At 55.3% G+C, this 21,842-nt stretch overlaps 1 protein-coding gene and 1 non-coding gene across 2 annotated transcripts in view; both read right to left on the reverse strand.

Moving 5' to 3' along the window:
• Positions 1 to 21,842, reverse strand: part of IGSF21 (immunoglobin superfamily member 21) — a 201,469-nt gene that overhangs the window by 125,598 nt on the left and 54,029 nt on the right. The window lies entirely within an intron of this gene.
• Positions 11,653 to 11,811, reverse strand: LOC118725204. Its single transcript, XR_004989929.1, has one exon. It is a non-coding gene; the product is annotated as a U1 spliceosomal RNA (small nuclear RNA).

Raw genomic sequence — 21,842 nt, forward strand, 5'->3', positions numbered from 1 at the left:
TAGACTGAGTGGCTTATACACAACAGGAATTGACTTCTCACAGTTCTGGAGGCCGGGAAGTTCAAGATCAGGGTGTGACAGAGAGGGCCTGCTTCCTGCTTCATAGATGGATGTCCCCTCCCTGTGTCCCCACAGGCATGAAGGAGCTCTCCAAGGTGTTTTCAAAGGCACCGATCCCATTCAGGAGCTTCCAGCCTCATGACCTAATCACACCCCTCCCCCCCCCCCCCCAAGGCCCTGCCTCCTGATGCCATCACATGGGGGTTAAGACTTCAACACATGGATTGTGGGGGAGACACAGCCATTCAGTCCACCAATACCATAATACTCTAAACCTCTTCCTGGGGCTGAGGAGTATAGACAGAAGGAGCGTTTGCAAATCCTTTCAGACCCCATTTTTCCAACCTCAGCCCATTTTAAACAGAATTGAAAAGGGGGTGAGGGATGTCCGGCCAGTATTGCTCAGTGGTTGAGTGTTGACCTGTGAACCAGGAGGTCATGGTTCAATTTCTGGTCAGGGCACATGTCCAGGTTGGGGGCTAGATCCCCAGGGCAGGAGGCAGCTGATCAATGAGTATCTCTCATCATTGATGTTTCTATTTCTCTCTCCTTCTCCCTTCCTCTCTGAAATAGATAAAAATGTTTTTTAAAAAGGAAAGAAAAGAAAAGGGAGTTTGAGCAGCTGCACTGAAAGGAGGACACTCATGCCTATGAAGCAGTTTCTCTGCTGGACACACACTCCCCTGCTCCAAGGAGGAGGAGGAGGAGGAGGAGGCAGCCCTGAGAGGCCAGCTTGGCCCTCCCCCTGCCTCCAGCCATGAATTGGCTGTGAATTCCACTCTTTTACCTTTTCCCTCTAGTTCCTGATCCTCCCCTGCCTGGCTCTTTCTTTTCAGCATGAAGAGAATCCAGCTCTCCTGCTCCAAGGTCTGCACGTGACTTTGTGAACTGGATGACTCTCCAGCCCAGCTCACCCATCCTGGATCCTCCCGTTCCTTTCCCCTCTGTCCCCAGGCCTGTACTCAGAGATGGCAAAGCAACGGACCCAGCTTTTGTCACTCAGGAAGTAAATCGGGGGCCAAATAAGACCAACAAAGGGACGGCTCACCCGCAGAGGAGCTTGCTGTCATTTTGGGGACCATCCACAACGCCTTTGGATCATTGAAATGAGAATTCAGAGCAGCAACAAGGTAGATAAGGAGAGCATTGAACTTGGCGGGAAAGTGCACTGACTCTGGAGCCCGGCTGCCTGGGTTCAGACCCCAGCTCTGCCTCGGGCAAGTGGCTGCAGCTGTCTGAGCCTGCTTCCTCTGCTTCCTCCTCAGCGGAATGCTTCACCGGCTCGGAAGCTCACAAATCCTTTCCTGAGAGCAGTGCCTGGGCCCTGGCGGGGTCTCCATGCCATCTGCTTTAGGACTGTGCTCTCACCAGAGCTAAACGCTGCGGAGCCTCATTCCTGCGCACGGACTCTCCAAAACCGACAAGGCCAGGGCTGGTCACAACGTACAGGTCAAGGAGCCGAGGCTTAGAGCGGCGTCCGCCAAACTGCAGCCCCAGGGGCGAGTCCTGCCCGTCCCCTGTTTCTTAGGGCCCACCAGCTAAGGGTGGTTTTTAGTATTTTTAAATGATTGCATTATACATGGCACCCACATGATAGCTTCCCTGTTACCTCTGGGCCCGCAAAGCCATTTGGCCCTTTATAGAAAAAGTTTGCCCACCCCAGGCTTAGAAAGGGTTAAAGGCTGGAGGCAGGATTCTGTCCCCTACTCCTATAGACTCTGCTGCTTTCCTTCTAATGAATGTTTCTCCTTTAGCCCAGGAGAAAGGTATGCAAATAGCATTCATTTATTCATTCATTCACTCATTCAACAGCTATTTACCAAGGGCTGGAGGCAGAGCCAGCCATGTCCCTGCACGGATGAGGCCTGCAGTCAAGGAGACACAGGCCAGCTCATTGCTGGACCTAGAGTCCCCACCACCACCATCCCCCTTCCCCTTCCCCAGCCCAGGAGCCTTGCAACAGCGGGGCTCTGCAGGGAGGAGCCCAGGTCTCTGGGGAAGTGCAATTGATCAGGAAACCCCTCTGGGGACTGACAGCTGATCTCTTCCGGGGAAAGCTCTCCCACCCACCACCCAGAAGCCCAGGGACTTCATCCCACTGTCACACTGCATCCTGTCCCTTCTCATGGTCCCCAGAACCCTACAGAGCGTCAGGGTGGTGTCCCTCTCCCAGAGCCCAACCCAGCGTGGCGCCAGGGGGCCAGGTAAAGGCACCACCCTGGGGTGACGAGGGCTTGGGATGGCTCTATGCATGCCGTTTGGGGGGTCTGTCCATTCCCTTGACTAAGTAGTCTAGTAGGTCTTAATGGTGCCAGTCATAAATGGAGATGGTGCTGACTGAGGCGTGGAAGAGAAGCCACCCAATCGTGGCCTGGTCATCCAGGGAACCATAAAGGTGACATCTATGAGTCCCAGCTCCTGGTGTTCGCCTTGGGCTGTCTTCCCTGGCCTGTGGGCTCCAGTTCCCACCAGCCCCGCCCAGCCTGGGGAGCTGGCGATGGCATCGCTCACCTACTCTGAATGTATGGAGAACCGTAATAGGCTTATGAGAAGATGGGTGTTTACAGCCTATTCTCATCATGGGGAAATTGACATTAGGAAAGTACATGATAGAAATCTTATGTACTTTCCGGAATGTAAATAGAGTTAAAAGTGAAACTGTCAGGCTGCGGCTGCGGCGGGGTGCTCCGTGGAGGGAATGAGCTGAGCGGGCCTGGCATGGAATTTTCCATCGCTGGGTGCTCTCCTGGACGAATGGACCACGCTGGGGGTGAAAAGAGGGAGCGAGGGTCAGGGAGGGAGGGAGGATGAAGGTCGTGGGTTTAATATCTGGCTCATTTGCAGGTGGGTTTAATCAAGATTAGAGGGCAGAAATAAATGAGTCCACTTGCAGGGCATGGAAATGCATGCCCGGGCCTTCTAGGACCTCTCCCTGCTGATTTCTGGAAGCGTCTACCTGGAGGGCTTAGTCTTGGATGTAAAAGTTGAAATCTTGGGAGTGGGGTGGGCGAGGGGTGCCAGGGAAGAAGGGCAGTTCCTCGTGGACTAATCAGGGGCTCAGGGGGCCAGGTCCCAGCCCCTGACATCCTGGGCCAAAGCTGCTTTCCAGCAGCAACACGAAGAGGAACTGAGGGCCAGAAGGCTGCATCACGTGGCTGCTGTCTGCCCACCTGCGCTGAGGGCCTCGCTGGGAAGTTCCCAGTGGACAGACTTCCCCAGCTCCTGAAAAGTCCAACGATAACGGGTCTCCAGGTAGAAAAGCCTTCACTTTGCAAAGCCTTTGAATGTCCTTGCTGCTGGGTTAGCCCTCCTCGCCACAAATCCGAGCCCACCATGCTCTCTGCTCTACAACCTTCACTGGCTCCCCAGTGCCCAGGACCAATGTGGTCCTTAGTCTGGCTCTTCCAGCTGTCAGTCCAGCTGCCCCTTCGAGCCTCATCTCCAGGGGGCGCCCTCCTCTCCCAGCACACACTCAGTCCCCGACCCAGCCCCTGGGGCTGCCCACCCATTTTCTTCTAGCCCTTTGCTTGTTCTGTTCGCTCCACCCAGAATGCCCTTCTCTCGACATCCTTTGGGGCTCAGCTCCATTGATCCCTTAAGAGCTTGCTAATTTTACTCCCCATCTGTGCAGAAGGGACACCGTATCTCCCATCTGGCGTGGCCCTACTCAGACACCATAATCTGTTCACACACCTACCCTTGCCTCAGAATAGGATGGGGTGGCAGAGGAGAGAAGGGGGACCCATAACAGTACACTTTTTCGTTAAAAAAAAAAAAAAAAGGACCCGTAAGGCAGGTGACCCTCTGGGCAAGGTGAGCTTAATGACAGAGGCTGCATCCAAAGGCAACAAGGATCGCCACTGCCCAAGTTGGAGGGTTTGGCCAAAGGGTGGAATTGTGGGGTGAACTGTGTCTCTCCCCACTAAAAGATATGTGGAAATAGGGTCTTTGCAGAGGCGACTGAGTTAAGATGAGAACAGGCCCTAGTCAATATGACTGGTGTCCTTATAAGCAGAGGGACATCTGGGCAGATACAGATGTGCCGAGGGAACACACCATGTGACGACGGAGGCGGGAGTCCAGCCACGCAGCCACAAGCCGAGGGCGCCAGGACGGCCGCAGCCACGGGAAGCAGGAGGGCCAGGCAGGGTTCTCAGGGGCCTTCAGAGGGAGCGTGGCTTTTGGACATCTCGTCTCCAGAACTGTGAGGGCATCGATGCCTACGGCTTTCTGCCCCTCTCTTATGGCAGCTCCAGAAACTAATGTAGGGAGGAAGGAAAAGGAACAGCTCTCTATGCACCAAACTGGAGGCAATGGCATGTCCATAATCCCATGGGACGCACTTTATAGATGAGGCAGATGGCTTTTTCCATATTTTTAAAATATATTTTATTGAGCTGAAATTGGTTTGGCTCAGTGGATAGAGCGTAAGCCTGCAGACTGAAAGATCCCAGGTTCGATTCTGGTCAGGGACATGTATCTTGGTTGCAGGCACATGCCCAGTAGGGAGTGTGCAGGAGGCAGCTGATTGATGTTTCTCTCTTATTGATGTTTCTAGCTTTCCATCCCTTTCCCTTTCTCTGTAAAAAAATCAATAAAATATATTTAAAATATATATATTTTTATTGATTTTTTACAAGAGGAAGTGAGAGAGAGAAACATCGATGAGAGAGAAATATCAATCAGCTGCCTCCTGCACATCCCCCACTGGGGATGTGCCTGAAACCCAGGTACATGCCCTTGATCATAATCAAACCTTGGACTGTTGAGTCCGTAGACCGACGCTCTATCCACTGAGCCAAACTGGCCAGGGCTTTCCTTATTTTCTTACGAGCTGATGCAGACCCAGAGGAGGGAAGTGACTGTGCAGAGCCCATGGCTAGGAGGAAGCAGAGGTGGGATTCGAACTCAGCTTTCCCCCTGCCTCACAGCTAAAAGAGTCCCCAAGAGTCCCTAGCCACCCCGGGAGCAGCATAAGCCAGGAGTGGGCCTTCTTCCGGCTCCAGGAGCCCCCGGAACTGCCCCCCTCACCTTGCCCGCTAGTTATGCTGCTGCCTACAGAGCCGCTGCCTGGGGATCGGTTCCCAGGAGAGCAGCTTCCCCGCGTGAGCCCGGCGGGCGGGAGCATCTTATCTGAGGAAGCAGGGAGGGGAGCCCGGCTCCCGATAAAACTTTGCCCATTTGTTAACACGTGTTCCGAGCTGAGATTACCCCGCGAGGAGCAGACAATGCAGGCGATTAAATAGAGCGTGAGGCTGTGACTGCTGTAGGTGCGATAGGGTGGAGGAGGGAGACGTGGGGTGTGCGGGGGGGGGGGGGGGGGGGGCGGGGGGGAGCGCGGGAAGGGGCTGAGGCCCCACCCCACCACCACCCCCCTCCCCTGTAGCCCAGCTCTGTTACCACGGCCGCAGGGAAGGCGGCACCAGGCCCAACCCCCCATCACGCGAAGGTGGCAGTGCCAACTCAGAGACCCATGAAGCCACGGGGCTGGATGCTGAGGACTTTAGGGCAGACGATGCTGGAAGCAACAGGCCATCTTTGAGATGTTTCCAATGGCTGAGCCCAGCAGAGCTGAGGGCTCTGAGGGTGGGCCAGGCGTGAGGGAGTCCAATACAACCATGGATGGGGATGTTTGCGGCGGTTTCACCCTGGATCAGGCACATGTCATGGTTCATTTTCACCAAGGGAGGTAAGTCCTAGCGGTACTCCCATTCTACAGGTGATGAAACAGAGGCTGAGAGAGATCAGTAAATGGCAGGGGCAGCATTTGAACTTGAGGCACCTCACAGGTGGGGTACAGGCTGTCAGCCCACCCTTCCACCAGGGCAGCTTCCCATTTATGTGTTTGATATTTTGGGGTGCTTCCCAAAGCCGTACATTAGAATGGTCTAGTTCTATGGTCGGCAAACTGCGGCTTGCGAGCCACATGAGGCTCTTTGGCCCCTTGAGTGTGGCTCTTCCACAAAAGACCATGGCCTGGGCGAGTCTATTTTGAAGAAGTGGTGTTAGAAGAAGTTTAAGTTTAAAACTTAATTTGGCTCTCAAAAGAAATTTCAATCGTTGTCCTGTTGCCATTTGGCTCTGCTCACTAATGAGTTTGCCGACCCCTGTCCTAGTTCATTTGTCTCTTTTACAAACCCGGTGCATCCACATTGGGTCTGAGCCTCCTTCCTCCCAGAGCTGAGGCCACGGGGCCCCAGAAAACGGCTGTCGGGCCCATTCTCCACGCCAGTCTGTCCAGTCTGCTCTGTGGCCTGCATGCCGCTGCCTCGTGCCCCACGCTTGCTCCCTCTCTGCTCAGCCCCACGGGATGGGACGCACGCCGGGATCCTGCAACTGCCTTCTCTGAGGTGCTCCTGGCTGGGCCTTCCTTGGCTCCCCCTGCACAGGCCATGACCCCATCTGGCCCCACAGCTGCGGTTCAGCCTCCCAGCCTCAGTCCAGGACCCTCCGGGGAGTGAGGCCAGGAAGAGGGGAGGGGAAAGGCACTAACCAAGAGCCTCATCAAACCACCCTCCCCACTCCATGAAGCCCGCCACGGCCACACGCCCTGCTCTGGGTGGGCATCTGTGCTGAGCGGGAATGGCTTCCCACCATCAGCATATGCTAATCCTTTTAAGCAGTAAAGCTTTTACCTCCATGATCTCATTAGATCCTCACACACCCCAGGAGTTAAGTGGGGCCAGAAGGGAGGGGACGGGACCTGGGGTCACCCACCATCCAGTGACGCCCAGGCCTGTGTTCTGCCTGGTGCCGAGCTTGGGGCCCTATCTTTCCTCCTCTCTCTCTCTCTCTCTCTCTCTCTCTCTCTCTCTCTCTCTCTCGCATTTGATACACCGGCCCGCTCCCTAAATCCCTAAATTTAGAATTCTCCCTGGCCAGGGAGCACCATTCGTTTGGTCTAGCAGGAGGCAAGCTCCTGGCAGGCCTTGTCTAACATCACAAGCTCATCCGGAGACCGTCTGTACTTTTAAAAGCCTGACGAGGTGGCTTCTCTCGCTTTATAGCCAGGAAGATAAAAACGGGGCGACAAGTGACAAATGTCCCTCCAGCAGCCCAGGAGCTGGCTCGTAATCTCCCGCCTTTCTCTCTGGCGGCTGCTTCGCACAGGTGGGGGCCGGCTCCCCGCCCACGGCCTTCCGGGAAGGAGCGCAGGTGGGCCCAGGAACTGCCACGTCGGAGACTGGGGCACCTGTCACCTGCTGAGGCCCAGACCTCCACCAGGCTCCTGCACAGGTAAACAGACCACCCCCCAGGGGACCCCCATGCCCACTCAGGAAATGGAGCATTCCAGTCAATGGAGTGTTGGTACTGAGATACATTCCATTAGACATTTCTTTGTTATACATTTCCAAAGGGTACGCAAGACATCAGCTCCAGTCAAAAACCAGAATTGTCTTTTAAAAAATCCTCCTGCAGCTGAAACTGGTTTGGTTCAGTGGATAGAGCATCGGCCTGCAGACTGAAGGGTCCCGGATTAAATTCTGGTCAAGGGCATGCACCTTGGTTGCAGGCACATCCCCAGTAGGGGGTGTGCAGGAGGCAGCTGATGGATGTTTCTAACTTTCTATCCCTCTCCCTTCCTCTCTGTAATAATCAATAAAATATATTTTTAAAAATCCTTCTGCAAAGAGCCACATTATCAGTGATGAAGAGCCTACTGTGTGCCACGCACTTAAGAACTTTGTCCTTTCAAATCCTCATTCTCTCTTTACAGATGAAGAAACCACGGCTTGGGGCGGCGAGGGGACCTGCCCAGCCAGCGCAGCCAAGGAGCAGTCACCTGACAGGACTGCGACTCGCTGAGGACAGTCACACGGGCCACTTCCACCAGAGGCCCCAAGAGATGGGCTTGCTGATTTCTCCAGTCAACAGAGGAGGAAACTGAGGCTCAGAGTGGCTGGGCCACAAACCCAAGGTCACACAGCGGGAGTAGCAGAACCAGGTTTGAACCCAAAGCAGGCTGCTCAACCCAGAGCCTGGATTCAGGTCCACCCTCTCCCCCTCCACCCAGTGGCATCTCAGTCAGTCCCACTGCCTGGGGACCTCTGAGTGCCAGTCGGTGTCAGGCACACTCACTTATCAGGACATTGAGCTGAGTGAATGGCATCGCTGACGTCAGAGTTTGTGGGACTCTATCCATGGAGGGGTTCCCAGGGTCCAGAAACGTCAAGTAACTCCTCGAAGGTCGCACAGCATACGCGGGCTGAGGGAGACCGGAAGCCCAGGCCAGACTTCCTCTCGGGCTCTCACACCTCCTGCACCCAGGAGAGCCCTCGGGGACCCGGAACCCCCTGGGCTCGCTGTCCGGGGTCACATCCCCTCGCCCCTCCCGGCCTCGCTGTCCCCCAGGCCCCGAGGACGCCGGGTTGCCTGCCTGTGACCTTGGGAAGGGACGGGAGCGGTTTTAACAATCTAAACACACTCCTTCCTTGCGTCGAGATGCCCGGGCGCTGAGTGATTTGTATGCTCCGAGCACGTCACCTCCTTTCAGGAGACGGAGAGGCTGCCTGAAAAGTCATTTTTCAGCATTTGACACAAAGTCTCTTTCGCTCTCTCGCGAAGCCAGATAACCATCAGCAGCCGGGCCGATTAGAAAAAATATATACTTGGTACCGGGAAGCCAGGAAAAGAAAGGAAGCCAGCCCATCAGTCTTCCTTCACGCGGGGGGACAGGGTGGGGGGTTGGGGGGGGGGGCGGCTTTCCCACCCTGCTCTGCAGCTCGGGGTGAAGGTGATCTTCCAGATCCAGCAGCCTCCTGGGAAAATGGCTTCTTCCCCGGGTTGGGGGGAGGGGGCACAGGCCAGGCTCGGGAGTCCTGCAGACAAGCATCCCAGTCCCAGCTCTGCTACTTCCAAGGGGTGTGATGTTAGGCAAATCACTTCCCCTCTGGGAGCCTCAGTTTATTCATCTGTCAAATGGGTATAATGAGTCCCTACCTGGTGGGGCTGCTAGGCGACTCAGATGAGATGAAGCATAGAGCGCTTGTGGTGGGGTCTGGTGAATAGTGAGCCATCAATAGCTGTCAGCCCTGGCACGGATTGTTTCGGGGTGGCATCTTAAGGACCCCTCGGAGGCCCGAGCTAAGCTGTGGCTGTGAACACAGACCTGGGCTCTCTTGCTGGCATCTAAGTGATTGGTTGTTAAGCTCCAGGCCATGCAGTATGCACCTGGATTCTGCAGACACGCCAACCCCGTGGGGGCTTGTGGGCCAGGGAGAGAACCCAGTCTCAGGAAATGGGTAGGCCTGCTCATTCACTAAGGGATAGCACCCAGAGACTGCATTCCTGCCTTCCCTGTGCTCACCCCATACTCCCCTCCCCACCCAACAGGAAGGCCCCTCCTCCGCTCAGCAGGGGCCAGGAGGGGTGCATAATACCCTTCCTCCCTGCGCTGAGGTCAAATCAAGCCCTGCAGCAATACCGAATCCAGCGCACTGAGCGTTTACTGAACCCAAGTCTCTCCCTTCTTCAGAGCCCTCCCTGCCCTGAATCCATCCAGCACACCGGCCTCTTTCTCCTGGATCACAGGATGGGCTCCTTGCTGCCTCCCTGCCTCCAGCCTCCCTCACTGCTGCCAGGAAAAGCCTCCTGCCACGTCAGTGTCCAGCTCCAAAGTCCTCAGTGCCGCCTGCCTCCTGTCCATCTCAAGGGAAGAGCTATCCTGGGAGAATGCCCCACCTCCTCATCTGGACTCCTCCAGCAACCCTTCCCTCCCTGCCCACCTTCTCTCTGGAGCCCTCACCCTGCCCCTGCCGCCCGGCCTCAGCAGCTGCCCGCAGTTCTGGAAGCTCCGAGCTTCTCTCCTGCCGAAGGGCTCTGCACCTGCCGCTCTGCCAGCTGCACTGACCTTCCCTCTCCTTTCCCATCACCGTGTCACCGCACCGCCTCCCCTGTCACGCTTCACAGTCGCTTCCTCTGGGACGCCTTCTCTGCCTCCCTCCCACTCCCCTCTCTGAACCAGAATCCTCGCTGGGCTCCCATGATCCCCTGCACCTCCCCCATGGCCAGTCTGCGTGTCTGTCTCCCGGCATGCCGGTCCAGGTGTCCAGTTTCCAGCAGGTGATCGTGCTAAGAACTCCCTGTGGATGAGTGAGGGGACTTGCCGTGCCCCAATGTGCCGCTCCCTGGTTAGCGCCGGGAGCTCAGGAGAACACAGCCCAGTCCTTGCCCGGCGGGTCTCAGTGACTCCGAGTCAGGGAATGCAAGGTGCAAAGAGGACAGATTCATTCCAGAGAGACACCGGCAGCGATGCTGGGCAGCTGGGGCAGGGCTGACACCCGGGCAGGACGAGGGAACCTGGGAGGGAGCACTGGTCTTTGGCAGGCTCAGAAGGATCCAGAAGGTGAAGAATGAGAGAAAGGAGAGGCCCCTCTGCCTCTCTCCACGCCTGTTCTGAGCCTCATGCCACCACCTTTTCAGCTGCTCTCCCACCATGCAAACCCCAGCACGCTGATCCGTTAGGGGAGCCCTGAGCACCCCTGGGTGCCTTGTGCCCTTTTGCCGGCGCCCATGCCAGTCCCTAGGGAGGCAGCGGGTGGTTTGGCAAGAGAGTGAACCTTCGTCAAAACAAAGGTTCAAATCCAGCTTTGCAGCTGTGTGACCTTGAGTGGGATATGTCACCTTCTGGAGGTTCTGTGAAATTGGGGTGAAACCCCTACCCTCTCGAAAGAATCGGTATAACTGGGCTGTGTCCCGGCCCTCACACCCACCTGCAGCACAGAAAGTGATCTTGGAAGTAAAATCTTTGCCGATGTAGTTGGTTAAGATGTAATATTGCTTTTGGGTGTATGGCCCCTAATCCAATACGGCCGGGGCCCTTATAAGAGGAGAGACAGACAGACACACAGAGACACCGAGAGAGCACCATGTGTTGATAACAGGAGTGAGGACAGAGCGGTGTGTCCACAAGCCAAGGAATGCCAGGCTGGCTGCAGCCCCAGAAGCGGTGACAGGAGGGACGGAGCCTTCCCGGGAGCCCTGGGAGAGAGTGTGCCCTACGGACACCTTGATCTCAGACTCCTGCCTGCCAAAGTGTGGGAGAATGAATTTCTGTTGTTCTTAGCCACCTGGGCAGCCATTCATCAGGGAAGTCCTACCAGCCCAGCACAGCGGATGTGAGGCCCAGAGATGGATTTCATGGCGAGAGCGAGCACGAAGCCCGCACGCAGTAAATGCCCACACACGTTAGCTCCGGCTGCTTTTGTTAATTCCGTCTCCGTTCCCTTCCCTCCCCAAGGATTCTGAGACCTCCGGCTCCACAGAAGCAGGACTCCGGCGGCTTCCCCTGCTGACCAGTCCGCCAAGCGTCTTCCACACCCAGCTTCACCCTAAATCCCACCCATTAGCCTGAATTCACTCCCCGTCTGGGGATTTGGGAAACAAGCCATAGAGCTGTTTCTTCATGAAATCAGAGCCTCTGAGTCAAAAAGCACCTCAGACACTGACTCTTCCAATTCTTTTCTGGTTCTCCTTTCCTTTCCTTTCCTTTCCTTTCCTTTCCTTTCCTTTCCTTTCCTTTCCTTTCCTTTCCTTTCCTTTTCTTTCTTTCTTTCTTTCTTTCTTTCTTTCTTTCTTTCTTTCTTTCTTTCCAGGGGAGAGCGCGAACGCAGTCCCCACTACCACAGTACACAGTCGAGTATCCCACATTTGGGGAAATCGCAGGGGTCAGCACATCCGGAGTGCAATAGGTGAGCCTCGCCCTGGGAAAACCTTCTTTGTGATCATGGCCTCTCCCCATCAGGTAAGTATCTCTTTTCTGCTTCTTGATTGTTCTCTAAATCATAGCAGTGTCCCCATACTCACAGACACCCTTCCCAAACACTCACAAACACCCTCCCTGCATGTGTGTGTATGCACACACACACACACACACACACACACTCATGGGAAAAATTGTCACCCATCATAGGTTAACTAATATATTCATTTTCACTTGAGGATGTCTTTAGTAAGAGGAAGGGAAAGAGAGGGAAGAGAGAGAAACATTGATTGGTTGCCTCCTGTATGTGCCTCAACTAGGGAAAGAACCAGCAACCTAGTTATATGCCTTGACTGGAAATCGAACCCACAACTCTTTGGTGTATGGGACAACCCTCCAACCAACTGAGTCACCCCACCAGGCGGCTAACAATATGCATATACCCCCATGAGTGTAACAGACAAACATCCCACCAGACCATGTCCCTCCCCTGCCCAAGCCCCCCGTGGCTCCTACCTCCCTTGGACTGGATCCCGAACTCTGACCTGCCTCCAGGCCCTGCAGACACCATATTCCCCTCGTTATCCCTTGAACTGCCCCCTTCTGTGCTGCCTTCCCTCTGCCCGTCAGTCCCTGGCCTCATGGATCTGTGAGCTTGTCCCCTCTCACTCAGCTATCTTGTCGAATGTCACCTCCTCTCCGGGCCTCCCTGCAGGGCCCTGCCACTGCCTTTAGCCCTCCACACTGAGCGCTTATCTCAGCACCATGGAGAGTTCACTCCCCGCTGGGTGGGGTGTGCTGCCCTGGGCCCCCTCTAGAGAGAGGACTGTGGGGACTGGGTCCGGCCTGCCCAGGGCCAGAGCAGTGCTTTCCACACAGAAGCTCGGTGGAGAAACGCTAAACAAATGTGTGGAATCAGTCCGCTGTGCTTCGGTTTTCAAAAAAATGTTAATGTTTATTTTCTTGCTTAATTCTCACGAATGCTTCAGGGGAGAGATGATCTTAATTTTCCAGGTAAAGAAAACAAAAACTGAACTTGGTAGGGAAGTAACTAGCTGGAGTCCATCCAGACAATAGCAAGGGGAGAGACTCAAATCCGAGTCTTCTGATTCTACCTGCACCTCCCCCCCCACACACACACATCTCACGCACGGCTCCCCTACCCCCCCCCCCCCACACACACACACCCACACACAGAGATCAGCCCAGATGCTGAACATGGTTGGTGCTCAAGGTCCCCTGCTCCTGACTGCGCCATGGCCTGGGCCCTCTCCTTGGCCCCAGAATAATGTTCCTGGACAGGAAGGATGCCGGTGATGAATGATGACGAAGCATCGGGCACGGTTCTAGGCTCCTGACAGATACATAAACTCACCGACTGCTCCCCTCCACTCTGCAAGGCAGGTCTTGCTCTTCCTCCCTTCCTGTGGATGAGGAAAGAGGCGCTAGCTTAGGTGCCCTGGCAGACCCAGAACGCAGGCTCCACCAGCCGGGCCTAGAGCGCTGCTCCTCCCGCTGCCTTATCCCAGGCTTCATGCCTTTGCGCCCTCAGGCGATCCCCAGGCAGGCAGAGCTCTCCCCATTTCTCAGAGGTGGGAAACAGGCTCCCGGAGACACAGAGACAGCGAAGGATGCTCAGCTGTTAAGTGACAGAGTCAGGGGCAAACCCAGGCTCCCTTGGCTCCAAAGCGAGTGTCGGAATGCCAGGCTCTTCTGCTGCTCAAAACCTGGTGCAGCAGAGACAGCCTGGCCAGCTGGAGAAGGGGGAGCCCACGGTGGCCCCCTGAGAAGCCGGGAAGGAAGGGAAGCTGCTGGCTGGACTCTCAGCAGAGGCAGGTGCCTCATGCTTAGGGTCAGGAAGGGCCAGCGTGTGAACAAGGGCTTTCTGCCCTCGCCCCGCCCATCCCTGGTTCCATCCCCAAGACCTGCTGTGGGCGCCGGAGCCACCTTCTGCCCTCAGACCAGGTGCCCAGGTTGCAAACAGATCTGAGCATCAGAGCCCAGAAGGCGGGGACCCCGATGGAGCCCAAACAGATGCCAAGTTCAAAAGAGAATTGCAGAGAAACAATGACAAATGGGGAATTCAGCAGAAAAGCATCCAAACAGCAGGAGGAAAACAAAGCCAGATGGGCCCGGCCTCCCTGACCAGCAAGGCGGCTGCCGGCCAGCTCCGGGAGGGCCTGCCCGAGTGACCCTGCCCACCGCCTTTGCTGGAATGCCCTCTCTCTATGACCCCCTCCCTCCCCACCCCTAGTGTCTTCACCAGCACAATCTGCTCCCACTCATGGAATCCCGCTCTGGCTCCTGGGTCTACCGCACCCCACTCTCTTGGTGTGTAGTCTACATGCAAGCTTATCCTTAGATTATGTCTTTCCTCTGGGCACTAGACTTCACAGTTTATAGGGCAGCTCCCTGGCAGTCACTGCCGCAAAGGGCCCTGATGATAACCTGGCGAGATGAGTACTATTATTCCCTTTGGACACCTGTGGCTCAGAGAGGACAAGTGACTGGCCCGAGGTCACACAGCTAGAACCCGTGAGAAGTAGACATTTGAGACCAAGCCCAGTGCTCTGGGCAGCTAAGTGCTGGGCACATAGTAGGTGCTTAACGAGGAATAGACAGCTGAAGGGGGTCACTGGGGCTAATTAATGCCACTATATATATTTTTTTAACCCAGAATTTTCTCCTCTGGGTTCCTGGAGCTTTGCGGGGTCATCCCACAGTTTGAAATGTCTCTGCAGGGAAGAGATGGAGAGGGGACACGCACACTGCCTGTCCACTTTGGTGTCACACCAACCCCGACAGGCAGGCCCGTTACCCTCCAGCTTCCCCACTGGACTTGGCTGCCATCCACCCAGGATAACCCGGCTTTCCCTCAATCACAGGCCAAATTCACCTCTGATAAAGCCCAGCAGGGAGCACCCTGGCCCCAGGGTGATGATGTGATAGCGCCATGTTTTACAAGCTCACAAATCCCAGATAAGCGCTGGCCAGTTGGCTGGCTCCAGAGAGATAAGGAACTGCCCACCCCCTCCCTGGCAGAGCACCCAGGCAGAGGGAGAGAGGGGGGGGGGGGTCAGAACTGGCGTGGGAGGAGTCCCTGCTCTGGCCCCAGGGCCCTCAGGCCCAGCAGGCAGACACCACCACTGGCCCCACTTTGCAGGTGAAAGGAGGTGAAGCGAATTGCTTTCTTAGCTGGGGATCCCCCACCAGGGATTTGGATAAATGTTTACTGAATACATACTGTGTTCCAGGAGCTGGGCTGAGCACATTACACACACACACACACACACACACACACACACACACACACACCTTCACACTTTTGCCTACAACACACCCTGGGGTAACTGTGCTCATATCCCCAGTTTATGCACCAGAAACTGGAATCTGAAGACACCGAGGAGAGTCTGCCTTGGGCGGGCTCTGAGGAACCCACCGGGAGACCAGAGCTGTGTGGGTTTCCCGGGTGTCTGGGCCGGCCCGGGAGGAATGCAGAAAGAGAAACAGGCAGAGGGGAGCTGGCTGTGGGGTCCCCGCCAGGCCCACTGCGGTTCCTGGAGCTGAGAGGACCCTCCTAATTGCCCTGACTTGAGGCAAGAGAGCAGGGCTCCTGTCCCCACCCAGCAGCCAGTGGGAGGGCACGGCGTTGGTCAGGTGGCGGCTTCAGGGCTGCTCCGGAAGAAATGCTCCGCCATGACAGCGCCTGGGGCCCCCCGGTCAGCCCCCATTACAAGTGAGCTCATCTTGCCAAATAAACATAGTATCTCAATTTAGTTTTCTACACCTTTCAGAGAGAGAGAGAGAGGGGAAGAGAGAGGGAGGGAGGGAAGAAGGAGAGAGAGAGAGGTTAATAGAGCAAGTGGGATATACTTGCTTCAAAGGCAGGTGACTTGGGCTTCTAGGCCTGGCTCTGCCCCTGCCCAGCTCTGGCCTAAGCTTCTAGTTAAATTCGGGGATGGGCCCAGTTGATCCCCCTGGTTCTCTGTCCTGATCCTCACCCAGGGGAGAGCACCCATCATCTCTGACTCTTGCAGGGGTCCCCACCCCCTGACCCCTGCAGCAGCAGAAAGTCTGTGGGGGTCACATCACCCACAGGTCAAGCCAGGGGTTGCATCAGTTCAGTCAACCGAAGGGCAGTGGTTGAGGATAAAGTCTCAAGGGCAGCCGACCCAGGTTCAAATCCCAGCTCTGACATTGTGTGTCCCTGAGCCGGTGACCTCACTTCTCTGTGCCTCAGCTCCCCCTGTGACTGAGAACCATAACAATGTCACCTTCCTTTTGGGGAACCCGAACTAACACCTAAAGCACTCAGCACGGTGCCCGGCACATGGAAAGCCCCAGGACATCCACTGTCACCACCACCACTGCCACCCCGCTGAGGGCGACGCCCACATGGCAGGTGAGGCTCCATGCCCGGGTCTGTCCCAGCCTCTCCCGTCCCCCTGACAACGTCGAAGGAAGTCTGAGTTCCAGAATGTCATGTTAATAATTCACCTTGCCTGCTTTCTCTCCCTCTCCGTATGTTTATATTGTATTCTGTGAGGCTGTGGTAAAGAGCCCCGCTCCCAGCTAGCGACTCAGCCTTCCCCGCAGTGATCTAATCAAAAGCCATATTTTACCGGCATGTGCCAACCCAAAGGCCATATTTCACGGGGGGCGATCTAATCGGGGAACTGTATTTGCAAGGAGGGGATCTAAATTCATGGTTGTATGTCATGGCTGGAGATCTCACCGCGGGACGGTGTTTTAGAGCAGGGATCTAGTCCCGAGGAGGGGGAGGGGGGGCGGGAGTAGTCCATGGTTGGGAGATCGGAGCAGGGCAACATGACTTTTTCCCCTTCTTCTTCTTCTTCTTCTTCTTCTTCTTCTTCTTCTTCTTCTTCTTCTTCTTTTTTTTTTTTTTTAAAGAAATTTATGTTTCAGGGAAAGCGAAATTATCCTAGCAAGCCAGAGCTTTGCCAGCAGTTAGGTCACTGCTAATAAAAAGCAGAGTCTTCGCTGAACGATGATTCTTCTAGCCTCTGGTATCACAAAAATCTCTTGGGACAAATGTGGGTTTGCAGGGTTGGTCTCAAATCCTGGAGGGATCTCCAGAATCACTGTCCAAGCAGGACTGTAATTTCTTTCCTTCCTTCCTTCCTTCCTTCCTTCCTTCCTTCCTTCCTTCCTTCCTTCCTTCCTTCCTTCCACAAAATAGTCTGAGTGCCTGCTTAGTGCCAAGAGGGGATCTAGAGGGGAACAAGAGATCCATTACCTGTTATAGACTGAATGCTTGTATACACCCCACGCCTCACCAATTCGTATAAGGAAGCCCTAAGCCCCCACAGTGATAGCATTTGGAGGCGGAGCCTTTTGGAGTGATTAGGTCTGGATGAGGTTGGAGCATGGGGCCCCCAGGATGGAATTAGTGTTCTCATAAGAAGAGAAAGAGATACCAGAATGCTCGTTCTCTCTCTCACTCTCTCTCTCTCTCTCAGAGGGGTCTCACTAGGAACTGCTCCAGCTGGAACCCTTGTCTTGAACGACAAGCTTCCAGAACCATGAGGAATAAATGTCTGTGGCGTTTCGTTATAGCAGCCAACCTCACTGAGGCACCACCCTTACCGTGCAGATATTGTTCTTACAGGAGATGTTGGTCGTCAACAAATAGTCACAGGGGGTGATCGTGTAGGGTACGTGCACTGAAGAAAGGGAGAGGGCTGTGGACGTGTAGACCCCAGGCCAGCAGGGAGACCTCCCTGGCCAGTGCAGGGGGCCAGGCACCTGGAGGAGCAGGAGCCGCCCAGGTAACATTAGGTGGGGTTAGGGAGACGGTGAGAGGTGCGAAGTGAGTTCTAGGTGATTCTAGGTAACAGGAGAGGGAGGGCAAGCCTCTGAGGCTCTATGAGCCTGTTTGGTCAGAGGGACAGAGAGAGGACCAGTGGCCTGAGAGGAGGCTGGAGACGTGGACAAACCCAGGCTGCTGGGGTAAAGATCCCAACTCTGACACTCTGAGCTATGGGACCTGGGTCCCGAGTGCATGAACTGGACTGGGCTGTACTTGCTCATCTGTAAAATGGGATCATAACAGTACCGACTTCAGAGGATTTTGTGCTATTTTTGGTATAAACAAAAGGACGCCACCTAAGCTTTAGGGAAGGGCCGATTATCATTTTTTAAAGACCCTGCTAGCGGCTCCTTGGAGGATGGAGTCCAGGAGGATGAGAAAGGAAGCAGGGATCCATCCAGCTAGGATGTTACCGAGGACATTCAAGGGAGAGAGGCTGGACTCTTAGGTCGGGGGGCGGGGGCGGGGACGGGGGCGGGGGGGGGCAGGCAGATGGATGGAAGGGGGCGGCTCCCAGTAGCATATTGGAAGGATCATGTTGAGTGCTGGGCCATGGGCACGAGGGAGAGGGGGCATGGAGTGACTTTCAGGTCCTTGGCTTTGAGACAGATGGTGTCCATCTCATTCCTCCATAGTTCTAGGGAAGGAAGGAAGAAATATGGAGAGAGTAGAAGAGAGGGAGAGAGGGAAAGAGGGGGTGAGGGAGAGGGGGGAGAGAGGGGGGAGAGGGAGAGGGGGAGAGAGAGAGAGAGAGAGAGAGAGAGAGAGAGAGAGAGAGAGAGAGAGAGAGAGAGAGAGAGAGAGAGAGGAGAGAAAGAGAAGGGGGAGAGAGAGAAAGCCCGAGACTCTCCAATCCCACTCACAGTCATCCAGCAGCTCTGCTGGGGGAAGATTTACAAGCGCCCTCCCTTCCGCCTTCCTCAAATAGCTTTGCCTTCCCCAAGCCAATTTTGAGTGAATCAGTCTCCCAGGTGGAGAACAGGAAGATGTTCCAACACAATAAGTGTTTGGGGACGGGAAAATAAAGGCTTTTGGGAGGCTTAGAATCCTCATTTAAATACCACAGCTCATCACTCTCCTCATTGCCAGCACAGATCCGCAGCCATCTCTCCGGTAATCTTCCGAAAGGCGCGATGCTTTGTCATCCCAAAAAGCACTTTCGCCTACTTTATTTCACCTGATTCTCACAAGAGCCCCCGGGGGACAAATCACAGCATACCCACTTTACCGATGGAGACACTGAGGCTCAGAGGCAGGGAATGACATGCCCCGCTATGGAGACGCAGCAAAGCGGCAGCAATTCCAACAGCAGCAAATGCCTAGTGAGCCCTTGTTCTGTGCCTGGCACTCTGAGGGTATGCTCAGCCATCTCCATTTATTCACCCTTACAGAAACTCTTTGAGATGGGTTTTATTCATATCTCCGTTCTTCAGAGGGGGAAACTGAGGCACAGAGACACAAAGTTGCTTGCCCAAGGTCATCACAGAGCTGGTAAGTGATAGGGCTGGGATCTGACCTGGGAAGTCTCACTCCAAAATGTATCTTTAGCCACCGGGTTATGCGGTCTCACTAAGTTTAGGAAGGAGGAATCATGCTCAGACTGCCCAGTGTCTGTGTAACCACATGTCTGCCACGTGGACTATTCAACGTGCGGTTCACGTGCCTGAGAAATGTCATCAGGAATTACAGATCTACATGGATCCTGCTGCCTGGGCTGGGGTCAGAACATGCTTGTTTCATGTTTCTCCATGATTGCTGACTTTTATATATTGGGGACTATTTCGAAGCTTGGCCAGGGGAATATTTTATAGAAGGTCATAGAAATAAGCCTCCAGCTTTCCAACCCACACCCCAGAGATGGACAGAAGGACGGACCGGCGTGATCTGAAATTCTGCTAGGCCCAGATCCCCAATGCAGCCCTCGAGGGGCCTGTGGGTCCCACACACTGTCCATCTGTGGGGACACCTTAATCCCTTTTTTCAAGGGTAGCCAAGAACAAGAACCATCCAGGTTTTGGAGCTGTATAGAGATGGGTTCTAATGTCTTAAAATGAACATGGAGGATCAGACGGTCAGATGCATTGTATGTAAGACAGGACACACATCCCGTATAAGGGGTAAATGATGGCCACATGGGAGCTGGGTGAGGGAGCATGCGTGTGTCCAACCACCCATCCCACTGCAGGAAATACAGGTACAGACGAGCCTTCCACCTGTGGGCAGACACAACCAAAACTTGCTCTGTCCCCCCCCTCCCCTCCGATGTGGTTCAGGGGATGAGCGTACCAGGGGTCTTCAAACTACGGCCTGCAGGCCACATGGGGCCCGCAGAGGAGTCTGATCCGGCCCACCAGGTTTTTTGGGCAGTGAGCGCAGCCGAGGTGTTACAGTAGGAATTAGTAGTTCATATAGTCCAGCCCTCCAGCTCTCTGAGGGACCGTGATCTGGCCCCCACTTTAAAAAGTTTGAGGACCCCTGGGCCGTAGACCCATGAACCAGGAGGTTACCGTTTGATTCCCGGCTGTGCCACATGCCCTGGTTGCTGGCTTGATTCTGTGCACAGGACGATGCTCAGCCAACCGAGCCACACCCGCCAGGGCTGCAGCACCTTTATTTTACTCTCAGTGGGGAAACTGAGTCTCAGAGAGGGGGTGTGTAGTAGAGAACTCTGTCCCCTGCCCAGGGCGCCTCAGACCTCCGGGGAGGAAGCCTCTTCAGCCAGCCAGGGGTCTGACCTCGAGCAAGGCGGAACGATGCCTCGGCCAGGGAACCACCGGCCGCCTCTCGGGCGCTCCCGGGCTGCTAGAATGGTTGACAGGGGCCAGGCTCGCTAACAGAAAGCAGCATTACAGAGGGAGGGCAGAGGGCTGGGAGGCGGGGCTCCCTGTGACCTTGGGCCTGCGGTCAGCAGCAGGTGAGAGGGGTGAGGTCGCACCTGCTGAGTTAGAACAGGGAAGGCAGCTATGTCCCCCGGACTCGACTCGTGTGGTTCATCAGTGCTTTGGAGAAATTACGCAGGGGAAGGGGACAGAGAGAAAGGGAGGAGGAGGGGCTCCTTAATGGAAAGGTCAGGAAGGACCCTGCTGAGCTGTGACATTAGTGGAGAGACCCCCAGGAGGTGAGGGCAGGAGCCAGGCCTGTGGCTACAGGGAAGGGGGTTCCAGGCAGAGAGAGGAAGGCCCGGCCCTGAGTCTGCAGTGGCTGCGGCTCTTGAATGCCAAGGAAGTCAGGGCAGCCAACACAGCGAGTGCCTCATAATAATAATTATTGCTATTATTATTAGTAGTAATTTATGAATATGCATGAACATAAAGTGTAATCTGGGCCTGAAAGGTGGGATCTGAATCTCTAACTCCTTACCACCTTCACGTGGTCCTGCCTTCTCGGGGACCCTTCCCCCGGGGATGTCTCCTCACACCCCCCATGCCTGCCTCCCCAGGTTCAGCATCCGCCCCACCCTGGCCAGGGGCACCCACTCATCCACCAGACACAGTGCCCAAGGCCAGTGACAACGTTCTCATCGCGGCATTTTTTTTTTTTTTTTTTTACAATAGAGGGGGGAATCCTATATAATAAAAGAGCAATATGCAAATCAATCAAAGGCAGAACGACTAGTTGATGGTGGTGTTGGGGGAGGGAGGCGGCAGCAGGCAGCACCAGGCCAGTCCAAGGCATGAGTGCCAGCGGGCAGAGGGAGGGGACATCCATGGGGAGTGGGGGTAGAGGCAACCAGCAGCAGTGGAGGGGCCGTGATGGGGGGGAGGGAGGGCTGGCTACTGGCTGGCCTGTGCTGTCCCCTGATCGCCCAGTGACCTCCCACAGAGGGACGTGAGGCTGTAGCTCAGTCGGGCATCCCCTGAGGGCTCCCGGACTGTGAGAGGGCACAGGCTGGGCTGAGGGACCGATCACCCCCCCCGTCTCCCCCCCCTCAGTCCCTGTTCCCTCCACCCCCGTGCACGAATTTTCTAGTAATGTAATAATAATGAATATAAAACCACGAATCCAGCCTGGATCGTGTTTGTTTTTAGACCAGTGTGGTCATTAAATCTACATTGTAATGATTTTATAGGGAGAACAGTGCTGGCTCCTGAGTCCATGGGGCTCCTCTCTGCGGAGTGGGGGGAGGCTTTAGAAGCTGCCCTCAGGCTACCCCTGCCCTCCTAGACCTGGGAAGGCTGTCTGTCCAGCCACCCTGAGCCCCTGCCCCCTGCCCCCTGCTGCCTGCCCCCCTGACGGATGGAGCCCCACCCA

Source organism: Pipistrellus kuhlii, unplaced genomic scaffold, assembly GCF_014108245.1.
Source record: "Pipistrellus kuhlii isolate mPipKuh1 unplaced genomic scaffold, mPipKuh1.p scaffold_m20_p_2, whole genome shotgun sequence".
In the NCBI taxonomy this organism is placed as follows: Eukaryota; Metazoa; Chordata; class Mammalia; order Chiroptera; family Vespertilionidae; genus Pipistrellus; species Pipistrellus kuhlii.